The sequence below is a fragment of the Neolamprologus multifasciatus genome, chromosome 6, assembly GCF_963576455.1.
Source record: "Neolamprologus multifasciatus chromosome 6, fNeoMul1.2, whole genome shotgun sequence".
Classification (NCBI taxonomy): Eukaryota; Metazoa; Chordata; class Actinopteri; order Cichliformes; family Cichlidae; genus Neolamprologus; species Neolamprologus multifasciatus.
This window is the reverse complement of record NC_140444.1, coordinates 31,793,792-31,806,948: the sequence shown is the minus strand read 5'-3', so window position 1 is coordinate 31,806,948 and position 13,157 is coordinate 31,793,792. Positions and strand designations below refer to the sequence as shown.

The following is a 13,157-nucleotide window of genomic DNA, read 5'->3' as shown; positions in this document are numbered from 1 at the left end:
CAACCGCCTTGAGACCCGGTGGCGAAGGTTCGAGTCCTACCTGTGGCGATTGCCACATATGTTCGCCTGCTTGCATGCGCTCAGCTTTCTCGACAATCTTCACTGTACCCTTTCAAATACAGCAATCTTTAGCAAGCAGTTTAGCTCTTTAACTCTTTTCAGCAGAAAGTTCTGCTTCCTCTGTTGTTTTCAGCAGTTTCCACTACAAACTAAACACAGTTGAACAGCAGCAAAATCACTTCCTTCTTTATGATTTCTTATGGTTCCTGTTGTTTGACTCTTTGTTGCAGTCTTGAATTCTTAGTTCACATTTTAAAGTTTAAGTTGCTGTTTAGACTCTTTGCTTTCTCTTTATCTCTGTTTTAGGAATGAGCTCTCTGTAATGTAAAGCATGTGGGTTTCAGTATGAGTAGCTTTAGTCATCTCCCCCGACTTGTATTTACATTTGTTGCCTTCCCCTGTCTTGCTCTATGTTTGAGCACTGGACACTTTTACTTCCTTGTCTCGCACATTTTGTCAAGTGGTTCCCTTATTTGCTAATCATAACATGACTGGTTTTCTAAAGATTAGATTTTTAGTGAAGAGTGTCTGTCAGTATTCAGAGGACAGTATTTCTCAGAACACATATGAAACCACAAGGACGAATTCAAACAGTAACCACATTTATTGCCGTGAATGTCATTACAATTTCTTTGGAAAGCTGTGAGGGATGTAAAAGTAACTTCAAGTGATTTTTGGATATGGTGGATAAAAATAATGTTTAAACAATGTCACTCAGCTGTTCTCAAACCCAAATTGTTGTATTTGTCATCTTTCAGTTGTGACATATGTTTCAGTAGCATACATTTTATAATGGAAAAGTTCAAGAACAATTTCTGTTGTAATTTATGTTGCAGAGTATGAAAACCACTGGCAGATCCACCAAATGTGGTGTCGCTGCTGTGTTGTGGAAGCTATCAGAGAAAAGGGCCCTTTAAATCACTATGGTAACAAAGTTACTTTAGTGAGCAGGTAGTGGGTCAATATTGCAGTAGAGATCAGTTGTGTGGGTCATAGGTAGGTGCAGTCTGCAATAATGAGTTGGGATGTTTTCATATATTGGATCAGGGTTCACCTGAGGAGGAAGACAAACAACATGCTGTGTTATAGGTCATTTCCCCCCTCATTTAAATATTTTTACTTTATTTGCAGGTTTTAATGATACTCTGACCAGCAGGTTTGTGAGGTGACAAAATATAAAGTATAAAATCTGTGAAATTCCTTTGCTATAACAATTATAATTAAGTAAAGCACAACAAACAAATAGATAAGTAGATTGTGTCGCTCATTAAAATGCAATAAGAAAAAAGAAATACATTGATAAAATGAATCTGAAATTAAAATTATTGAATTCAGATAAATAAAGTGTACATTTAAGCTGTGGTCAGGAGTTTATATTTATTCATAACGGGCACGAACTTCACAGTAAAGTTAGGCTCTTGATGACTGCTTTCAACTGCTGTTTTTTCCAGGGTTGACTAGTTGTACAGCATACATTTTTAAAAATTAAAAAAAAATAAAAAAATAAAAAAAATCAAACAAAAGTGTTAGAAGCCAATTCTAAACAACTGCAGATAGCAAGACCATCATTTCAAACAGCTGTATATAAGTGTAAGTATATTTTTTTCATGTGTGACCACTTTGCCTAGGCCTCGAGGAAGACCTAAACTGTCACCCTCAGATGAGAGGAAATTAGTTAGGAAGTTCAGGAATAACCCAGAAACCACCAAAAATCAAGCCGGCCATAACCCGGAAACTGCTGGAACACCGTCCACAGTGAAAACATGTTTTACACTGTAATGGACTCAGAAGATACTGACAAGAAAGAGCTCCTGCCTCAAAATTAACCCCTTTAAGCTTAACTGAAAACTGTAGCTTCCCATATCTAAACGCCAATTTTTTTTCTGGAGAACAATTTTGTCGTCAAATGAGACAAAAATTGAGCTATAAATAAAGCAGCCTTACATTAAGCTTTATAGCCTTTTCAAAGCCCTAGCCTCAACCCTATTGAAAATTTGTGGACTATGCTTAAAAGCCAGGAACACGGCAGGAAACCAACAAATGAAGATGAATTCCACTTATATAAAGATAAGTGGTCAAATGTACAACCAGAAATATGCCAGACTGTTGTTGATCTTTACTAAAAATGTCTGGCTAAGCTGCAACCTGCTAAAGGACATTTGAACAAATATTATTGGGAGATATGTATCTATTTGGAGCTGTTTGTAAAATCTAAAATCTAAAATAAATGCACTTAGATGTTTTATAAACTTAATTAAGACACTGTATTCCTGCAATAATTCCACGCTTGAAAAACAACAGTTGAAATCAATCATTAAAAACCCCAAATTGCTTTGACATTCATGCCCACAATGAATGTATATATACTTAAAATACCTGATTAAATTATAATTATTGCTAATTATGATAATGATTATAAATAAAAAAGTAAAATAGAATAGAGTTATGTGAACAAAAATAAGGTTGACAATGGGGATTTTTTTTTTTCAATTTCAGCAGGATTGCTTGTGTCTTGTTTTGTACCTGCTGTTTGTTGCCTAGTGTTGCACTTCTTGAAGGCTGGTTTGAAATCCTCTTTTTTCTAATTTGTAAAAAAAGAGCACACACACACACACACACACACACACACGTGTATATATACACAACTAAAACAATATCAGATGAATACTATTGATCTGAATGAGATCACAGTTTTGCTCACCTAACACACCAGCAGACAGTGAGAAGTATTAAAACCAGCAGAGCAGCAGAAACTCCTGCAGCTGCTGGTGTCCATGTTCCTGTGATACTTTGGACAGTGAGAGTCTTTGGAGCAGAGCTGATATCTTTGTTGGTTTTCACAGCACAGGAGTAGTTTCCTGCATCCTCCCTGCTGACTGGGTCTAGGATCAGATGTTTGTTCTGGTTCTCTCTCGGGGTCAGAGGTCGACTGTTCAAGTACCAAATGTAGTTTGTGTTGTCAGTCAGAGGACAGCTGGTACTGCAGGTCAGTGTGACTCTCTGACCCTCTGTCACCACTGCAGAAGGACTCATCTTCACTCTCAGCTCTGAAAGCAAAAATTTAGGTTGAGTGTTATTTTTTTTCTCTGCAAATTTATATTTGTATTCCACTACTGTTTTTTTATGTGACTTTAAATGTTTTTCTATTAAACTAAAATATGAAAATATTTTGAAATGAGACCTTTATGGATGATGTTGACAAAAAAATAAATTAAAAAAGCATGTTCAATTATCCAGACAATGTGTTGTTCCAAGTGTTTTCACGTTTGTTTTTCTGTTGTCTCAGTGGTTTGTGTTCCCCTTCTGTTTCCACAGTCAGTCATGTCCCCATGTCTATTTCCCTCTGGTCCCCATGTCAAGCCTGTGTTTATCATAATTCCTGTTTTATTTTGACAGCCTCTCATCCTGTGTTCATTGTGTTCAGTTTTACTTCCCCCATCATAGGGGGATATCTGTGAGGCATGAGCAGTGTTTGTTTTTAACATAGTTCACGGTGGAGAATAGCTGCTGACATAATGTGGATCCGAAGATCCATAATTAGCTTACCTGGGGTTGAAAGTCTCGATAAATGCACGGCGTCTCGGGAGGTATACCGGCTTCCGCGAGTGTGACGCTTATTTTGAGCGATAAAAAAATAATAGAATATAATTTTATATTTATATTTCAAAATCACAATAATCTTCCAATTTAGAACTACAAGTTAGAAAAAGAACTAACATTAATAAAATACAATTCAGCTAATTACTTAAAAAAATATATATATATATATTTTCCCAAACCACGCAGAGCCGCACTAAAAGGACTAAAGAGCCGCATGCGGCTCCGGAGCCGCAGGTTGCCGACCCCTGCCCCATCCTGTTAGTCAGTATTAGATCCAGATGTATTCAGCAAATAAAGTTTGCTTCCTTTAGTTTATTCCCCTATATTGTTTCTGAGTCCTGTGTTTGGGTCCTGCCTTGGCTGCTGCACAGCTGTACATGACAGCTGTAGATCAAACAAAATAACAGTATCCAGGTTGTTCAAACCTGAACCATAAACACCCAAAGTGAAAATTGCAACCGGCATGTCATCTTATTGAAAGTAAAAGGCATTTTTCCGGCAAAATAAGTACTATTTTCTACAATATTAAATGCAATTTTTCTGAAAACGTGTATGAATTCAGTTTTAAATGCAGGACTTTTCCTTTTAATGAGGATTTGTAGTGTAACGGTGCCAATTTCACCCAAACTGAATATTTCTTCCATCTCTGCTCCTGTTCAGACATTAATGAGTAAAGTCTGCTGAGTGAGGAGTTTAGATTTACCTGTGACAATCAAAAAGACTCCGGGCAGATCAGACTGTGTCCATCCTTCATGATCTCTCTTGAATCTGAATGTGTATCCTCCTGAGTCATTCTTCTTCAGGTTGTTGATGGTCAGGATGTGTTGGTTCTTCATGTTGTCCTGATACTCCACACGACCTGCAGCCTCAATCAGCTCTTCAACTTCCACTTTATCTTTTCTCCATTTTTTACTCCAACATTTAAACTCTGGCTTCATGTCATCAGGATGTGAGTATTCACTTGTGATGTTCACTGAAGATCCTTCCAGAGCACAGATTCTCCTGCTGACATAATTCACTCTCCAGCAGTTTTTATCCTGAACACCTGAAATATAGATGGAAGATTTAACGTTGTTTGATTGGTCTGTGTTTCAGCACTTGAGTTTATTATTATATATAAAATAAAAAATATTTAACACTTACAAACTTCCTTAGATTGAAGATGTTTGTGAGCTTTAACTGCACAAGAGAATGTGTCTGTTGAAGATTTTTGTGTTGAATGATGTTGATTCTCATGATAGTTTTGTTTGTTGTGATACCACATGTAGACAGTTTGATCATCAGTCAGGTTACAGCTGGTGTTACAGGTCAGTGTGACAAACCCTGGTGTGGAAGAAGCTCTTTGAACATGAACCTCTGTTGAAAAGAATAAAAACACTTCTTGTTACTATGCATAGATATATTCACAGAGCTCATATAATTCATATAAAAGATAGTTATAAGAAATCTGAATTTAGAGATTTAGTGGAGATGTGTTTAAACAGTGTGGATTTTTTTCTTTTTTACCTCTGGGATATGTGATGGAGCATGACTCATTTACTAATGTCTGATTGTGGGAAGACATGTTTCCATAAGCATAAGTCACACTGAAACATGTCTGTGTGATGGACTCTGAACACAGAGAAATAATATTTAATGTTTGTACTGAGAGAATTATTACAGGGCTTTGCATAATGTTTTGTAACAGAATGATCATCATGACTCACCCACAGAGACTTCAGGGGCTCTGAGATGCTCGTAGCCTTTGACAGCACAGGAGTATGTGACCGCTTCCTCACTGCTGAGCAGCTCTTGGTACCAGGGAGACCAGTCCTCATAGAGAAACTCTCTGTTCTTGTACCAGATGTAGGCTGCAGGCTTTTCAGCCAGAGGACAGCTGCTGCTGCACATCAGTGTTACTGTCTGTCCCTCTGTGGAAGGAATCACCTTTACCTGCAGCTCTGAGAGGATGATGGAGAACAACTTATACAATGATGTCATTTGGAAAGTAATCAATGAGTAAAAGTCACTGTACCTGTAACAACTTGAAGAGTAATTCTGTTGAACCAACAGCGTCCTGGATTCTCTGTAGTCTTCATACAGCAGTAAGCATTTGCATCACTCTCTCTTAGATCATTGAAAGCTAAAGTTGGGTTTTTCTCTTCAGACATGTTGTACGTTACACGTTGTCCATCCACAGAGAGCTCACTCTGAACATACTTATAACCATCCCAGTCTATAGTGAACCATTTTCTGCTTGAAGTCAGATGTTGATGTGAGCAGTGCAGATCCACTGATGAACCTTTGAAAGCACAGATCCTGGTTTCTCCTCCATTAACACCTTTAACACAAACTTTTATTAGCAAACAGATTTATTGTCTTATCACCTGTTGTTTTTTTCTATCCTTAAAATGTAAATAAGTAAATTATTTTTAGGTATCTTTTTACAAGGATATATAAATAATTACTCATACCTGAAATGTAGAAGATGAAACAGAGGAACACATATCGAAAACCTGTCAGCAACATGTTGGTTGGAGACCAGCGTGGAAGCATAACGTTGACAATAAATATAAAAGTAGACACGATTTACTCACATCTCAAAATCGCTTGAAAAACAGAAGGACTGACGTGACTGTTTTATGTTCAGTGGTTTGGCACACAAAGCACCTTTGAAACTAAACATGAACGTCCTTCCTCTGTGGTTCTTTTGTTCTCTGCAGGAAGTGCAATGTGGTTTAGTTGCCTTACCCTGAATATTTTAGATATTCAGGTAACTTTCAGTTCTCAAAGTGTTAATATTATTCCCCTATATATATATATATGTATGTATGTATGCAGATATATGTGTGTATGCACAGATATATGTGTATATGTGTGTATGCACAGATATATGTTTATGTGTGTATGCACAGATATATGTTTATGTGTGTATGCACAGATATATGTGCTGTGTGTATGTCAGGCTCCCACCTAATCGAGTGATGTGATATAATGAAACATTCAGTCCTAACTCATGTCAAAGTGTTTATACAAACATGATTACAAGGTATGATTACAGCATGTTAAAATAAGAATAATAATAATGATGATGATATTATAAATCATCATAATCATAATAATAACAATAATAACAATGGTGGCCATTTTGAAAACATCACCATTATTAAGGATCCATCTAGCTTGTTCTACTCTTCAGCAGTTTGTGGTCTGCCCAGCGTAGGTTGCCATTATCACAGCACATGATCTCAGCAGCAGTTTGTGCTGCTGAGATCATGGACATTTGGTTAGTGCAGGTTATGTTTCCCATAATATTCTGCACTGTTTCTTAATATTATCTTTAAGTTAGCATGCAAAAAGACCGCAGTTTTCTTTTCTAGAAAGTGATTGTGATCACATGGTATGTTTTGGCTACGTTGTTACAGGTTACAGTGGGGCAAAAAAGTATTTAGTCAGCCACCGATTGTGCAAGTTCCCCCACTTAAAATGATGACAGAGGTCAGTAATTTGCACCAGAGGTACACTTCAACTGTGAGAGACAGAATGTGAAAAAAAAAAAAATCCATGAATTCACATGGTAGGATTTGTAAAGAATTTATTCGTAAATCAGGGGGGAAAATAAGTATTTGGTCAATAACAAAAATACAACTCAATACTTTGTAACATAACCTTTGTTGGCAATAACAGAGGTCAAACGTTTACTATAGGTCTTTACCTGGTTTGCACACACAGTAGCTGGTATTTTGGCCCATTCCTCCATGCAGATCTTCTCAAGAGCAGTGATGTTTTGGGGCTGTCGCCGAGCAACACGGACTTTCAACTCCCGCCACAGATTTTCTATGGGGTTGAGGTCTGGAGACTGGCTAGGCCACTCCAGGACTTTCAAATGCTTCTTACGGAGCCACTCCTTTGTTGCCCGGGCGGTGTGTTTTGGATCATTGTCATGTTGGAAGACCCAGCCTCGTTTCATCTTCAAAGTTCTCACTGATGGAAGGAGGTTTTGGCTCAAAATCTCACAATACTTGGCCCCATTCATTCTGTCCTTAACACGGATCAGTCGTCCTGTCCCCTTGGCAGAAAAACAGCCCCATAGCATGATGTTTCCACCCCCATGCTTCACAGTAGGTATGGTGTTCTTGGGATGCAACTCAGTATTCTTCTTCCTCCAAACACGACGAGTTGAGTTTATACCAAAAGGTTCTACTTTGGTTTCATCTGACCACATGACATTCTCCCAATCCTCTGCTGTATCATCCATGTGCTCTCTGGCAAACTTCAGACGGGCCTGGACATGCACTGGCTTCAGCAGCGGAACACGTCTGGCACTGCGGGATTTGATTCCCTGCCGTTGTAGTGTGTTACTGATGGTGACCTTTGTTACTTTGGTCCCAGCTCTCTGCAGGTCATTCACCAGGTCCCCCCGTGTGGTTCTGGGATCTTTGCTCACCGTTCTCATGATGATTTTGACCCCACGGGATGAGATCTTGCGTGGAGCCCCAGATCAAGGGAGATTATCAGTGGTCTTGTATGTCTTCCATTTTCTGATGATTGCTCCCACAGTTGATTTTTTCACACCAAGCTGCTTGCCTATTGTAGATTCACTCTTCCCAGTCTGGTGCAGGTCTACAATTCTTTTCCTGGTGTCCTTCGAAAGCTCTTTGGTCTTGGCCATGGCGGAGTTTGGAGTCTGACTGGTTGAGGCTGTGGACAGGTGTCTTTTATACAGATGATGAGGTCAAACAGGTGACATTCATACAGGTAACGAGTGGGGGACAGAAAAGCTTCTTACAGAAGACGTTACAGGTCTGTGAGAGCCAGGGATTTTCCTTGTTTGAGGTGACCAAATACTTATTTTCCACCCTGATTTACGAATAAATTCTTTACAAATCCTACCATGTGAATTCATGGATTTTTTTTTCACATTCTGTCTCTCACAGTTGAAGTGTACCTCTGGTGCAAATTACTGACCTCTGTCATCATTTTAAGTGGGGGAACTTGCACAATCGGTGGCTGACTAAATACTTTTTTGCCCCACTGTATGTGCATAGGACCCTTCTCGTTATGCAGCTGCCTTTGACTGTGCAGCAGAAACATGCAGCTGTGCTTAACTGGACTGCTTCACGCCGTGTGCAGCCCTTTAACCAGCTGTACAACAGAAGCATGTAGCTGTTTGGATAGCTGTAAAGCAAAGGCCTGCAGCACTTTCTGGGGCCGTGACACAAAAGCATACAGCTCTTTAAATGACAGTAAAGCCGAAGTGTACAGCCCTTTCAATATCCCTATAAGCAAATAAACCTGGCCTTTGCAGGGCATGTACCTGGAATTCTGGTTCTCGCCTCAAACACCAGAAGGCGAACAAGTAAACCCTCACTCAGCATGGATAGCAGTTTATGTCTGGCATGCGCGACCAACAAAATTCTTGAATGGATTAACTGATTAACTGCTTTTCTGCAGACTTTCAGACTCACTTTGGCCATGGAACTGTCAAAGTGACCCAGTGCAATGATGGATGAGAGACTGGTTTGCAAGAAGTTATGGTGTAGGGTCGTGTATATCATAAGTGGAAGATGAAAAGAAAAAACAAAGGATGAAAGGTGGAACAGGGCGGCCCTTAGCGGCTGGAAACACAGTGAGATGGACCAAGGCAAGTGTAGTGGAACAAAAAGTATTTATTTGCTATACAGCTCTCCTTACAACAATTAACTCATCGAGCTTCTTCACAGCACAAATCCCCCATCTCCAATGACAACCGGCAGCCTTAAATATGTTCAGCTGTCACAGACTAACCCAGAGGTGGGCAATCTCAGGCTACGTCCACACGTACCCGGGTATTTTGGCAAACGCAGATTTTTCTATGCGTTTGCACCTTTCGTCCACACGTAAACGGCGTTTTCAGTCACTGAAAACGTAGATTTCTAAAAACGCCTGCCAGAGTGGATATTTTCGAAAACTCAGTTTTTGCATTTACGTGTGGATGAGAAAAACTGAGAAAACGCAGCGTCAAAGCTTTTTTTGAAGACACACTGTGCGCCACGTTATTGTTTTGGTCAAATTTATTTCTACAATACTGTTACTGTTACTTGTACTCTCTGCAGTGTTTAAATGCTTACATATATACACACAGTTACTGGCCCTCCACGCATACGACTCGGTTCTGCTTCTATGCCCCATCTTTGTTTACTATTTCCCGCCGAGGCTTCTAGACTTCGGATTGGCCAACATTTTTACACGGTTAGGAATATATCGCCACCTGTTGCTTTGGCATGTTCCTAGCAGCGTTTTCCTTCATTTCTGCGTTTACGTGTGGACGGGATTATTTTTTAAAATGAAAACGGAAAATCTCAGTTTTCAAAAATACCCGTGTACGTGTGGACGTAGCGTTAGTCCACGAGGGCCGGTGTCCCTGCAGGTTTTAGATGTGTCCTCGAACCAACACAGCTGATTTAAATGGCTAAATTAGCTCCTCAACATGTCCTGAAGTTCTCCAGAGGCCTGGTAACGAACTAATCATGTGATTCAGGTGTGTTGACCCAAGGTGAGATCTAAAACCTGCAGGGACACCGGCCCTCGAGGCCTGAGATTGCCCACCCCTGGACTAACCCATTCTTCCACTCTCAGGTAAATTCTTAAATCCCAACCTTCCACCACAGTTTACAATGTATCAATCAGAATACATAAATACATTTCACATTTTCATATTAATAAATATTCCACACTTTAATTTTACACCAAACCCAATATTATAAAAACCCAGAAACCCCAAGCACAAAAAGATTCACCACACTCTCTTAACCCATGGTCTCTCCCGGAACCTTTAAATGGTGTCTGAACCCCCGGGGAAACATTTGCCCAAACACCTTGAAGAGGACACAGGCAAGAAAGGTGAGTAATCATTATCTTACAAACACTTATTTGTAGTGATGGGCAGATGAAGCTTCATGAAGCGCTGAAGCTTTTCATCCAATTGGTTCACCCCAGCGCAAAGCTTCTTGAAGCTTCATTTGCTCTAGTAGCACATCTACTGGACGTAAAAATATTAGTTGGCATGAATTTGAAGAGTGTGGCCTTTTGCACACAGCCTGTAAATGTCAACAACAAAAGGAGTGTGTAAAACATGTATATTGTAGTGATAGCAGTATACTTTGTATATTTTTACTGGCAGTATGGAAAATGATTATTTGGAAATGCTTAAAATGGAAATGATCACTTACTGTGAGGTGAGGTGTGGCTGGGGTGTGGACAGTGGTTGTGCTTTTGTAACGTTGAGGTATGGACAGCTACAGACTGAGGCCTCAGTCCTGCATGTTCACATGACCTTGACCTTTATAATGGGGAGAACATAGCTAGGATTTAATGATTTAACAAATCTTTTAAATCCTTTGTCCTCCACAATGCTAAATGGCTGGGAGTCCTCAATCATCATGCTAACCAGGTCTTCATCTATTTGAGATTGTTCTCCTGAGGAAAGACAATAAAAACAAAGCACAAATATAAATATCACACACGTAACTTATTACAGTTGTATAATATTGTTATATCATTTAGTAACATTACTGCATGCTATATTATCATTGCATTTGATGGCTCACTTGGTCTTGCTCCACAATCGGTGTTCCCCTTATTCTCATGCAAAGCTCTGTAGTGCCTCAGCATGGATGAGGTGTTGTTGTTATATCCCAGCTCCCTGGCACATAGCAAACACTTCACCTTGTACAAAAGTAAAGACAGCTTAACATAAATTGTATTGCACCATCATTATTATGAAAATACATCTTCTGTAGAAATTGACATACCTTGTTGGGAGGAATAAAATCAAAATGTTCCCACACAGGGGAGGACATCCTCCTCTTCTTAGCTGGCTCCATTCTCTCCTGACTTTCTCTCCTCACTCTCATAAACCAACTAACTCTCTCCAAACTGTCTCTAACTCTCTCCAAACTGTCTCCAAACTCTCACTAACCACAACTCTCCATCAAACACCCACATTTTTGAATGAAGTCTGAGGGGTTTATATCGCTGTCATATCTCGCGGCAAAGTTCGAACCACTTCCTGAACCAGTCACGTGGTACAGCCGGGCAGCGAGGCTTCGGACGTCATCATTTTCAGCTCCTCCCATAAATGAAGCAAGCCTCGATACGCGCATCGCGGAAACGCCCCCTCAATTACTCGACACACGCTTCGAAGCCTCGATACAGAACGTCACATCACTACTTATTTGCACCACTTTTATTCCTAGATTTCACACACACTTGCATTAGTTTTCCTTACTGGTAAACCTTAATCACAATCTCAATCACCATTCTTCTCTCCTGACAGACAACCACCACATTCCTTGATGAGGAGCAGCTGTTCAGGATCTGAAATAAGGCTACCAACTGATTTTAAAATTCCCAATAAATAGTCAATAAATATTTAAATGTAAACTTCTTGTGTCCAAATCCATGCTTAAAGTGCAATGCTAAATAAAGTGCTTGATAAGGTGCTTTTAATAAAGTGAAAGGTGTGCTCTCAAGTGCTATACAGATAATATAATATAAATAAATGTAGTAAGGGAGTCCTCTTCCTCACAAAAGGATATCCAACGACGGGAGGGGGGGATCACTGTCCCTATATAAGATACATCCAATATGCATTGGATGTATCCAATGCTCACTCTCTCTCTCTTCTTTCTGCTGCTTTTTTCCTGTCAGTCTTTGTCTGTATTTTCTGTTCGTGCTTTAAGGCTCTACACTGCGCGGTTGCCTCACTTTTTTGTTTGCTTGCTTTCTATGTGTTCCAGTGTTTTTAGCAAAATCGTTTTTTATTTTGCTCTCTTCTGGGCTCCGGCAGCTACTGAGCCCTGTCTCAATATGCGTACTTGTCCGTCCTTGCGTTCTCGCATACTCGTGATACGTCATCAGTCGGAGACCAAGTGCTGTTCCAATTCAAAGTACGCATCAAGCCGAGAACGCGAAAAAGTCCCGGATGTCTTCTCGCTCAGCCTGTTTTATCGAGCATGCATCGGTGGTGACTTGTGTGGACTTGGTACAGCTAAATATCCCAGAATGCATTTCGTCTAAAACTCAAACGCGGCAATGGCGGACGAGCGGGGCTGAAAACTTTTAAATATTTCTCTTGCTGGGTCACAAAATAAACGTTTAAGTTATTTTCAAGTGAGAATGTAGCTGTGTAAACTTCAAATATCTGCTAGATTTATCAAGATATCATATATTTCCAAACGTGCTTGGACGTTTTCGGAGACGTCTGTGACCCGCCAGCTCCATAGTAGACAGCGAGGTCGAGGATCACTAGAGCCGGCGAGAACAGTGGACTCCTGGCACATCATTTTCAACCCCTACGCGGTCTTTTTGCTACTCAGGTTAAACAAACCCCAGCGGCTGTCTATTGTACTAAAATAAAAATAAAGGCGTTCTAACATCTCACCTGCTTGTTTTTATTAAGACATAATGCACACTATTTTTATTAATAGAGACTTCGCTACTGAGGTTAAACATGATATATAAGTAACTTAGATCAC

At 39.8% G+C, this 13,157-nt stretch overlaps 1 long non-coding RNA gene and 1 pseudogene across 2 annotated transcripts in view; both read right to left on the bottom strand.

The window, feature by feature from the left end:
* LOC146517375 (uncharacterized) overlaps positions 1-6,408 on the bottom strand; it is a 71,662-nt pseudogene extending 65,254 nt beyond the window's left edge. The window contains exons 1-6 of the transcript XR_014874513.1: positions 6,114-6,408; positions 5,367-5,980; positions 5,167-5,271; positions 4,804-5,016; positions 4,364-4,705; positions 2,762-3,107 (exon numbers count right to left, since the gene is read on the bottom strand). The product of XR_014874513.1 is annotated as an uncharacterized LOC146517375 (transcript). The remainder of the gene's footprint in view (positions 1-2,761; positions 3,108-4,363; positions 4,706-4,803; positions 5,017-5,166; positions 5,272-5,366; positions 5,981-6,113) is intronic.
* A 2,496-nt stretch (positions 6,409-8,904) lies between these two features.
* On the bottom strand, positions 8,905-13,126 carry LOC146517374 (uncharacterized). The gene is made up of 2 exons (XR_014874515.1): positions 11,433-13,126; positions 8,905-11,346 (listed from the first exon to the last, which is right to left on the bottom strand). It is a non-coding gene; the product is annotated as an uncharacterized LOC146517374 (long non-coding RNA).
* Between the last annotated feature and the right edge of the window lie 31 nt (positions 13,127-13,157).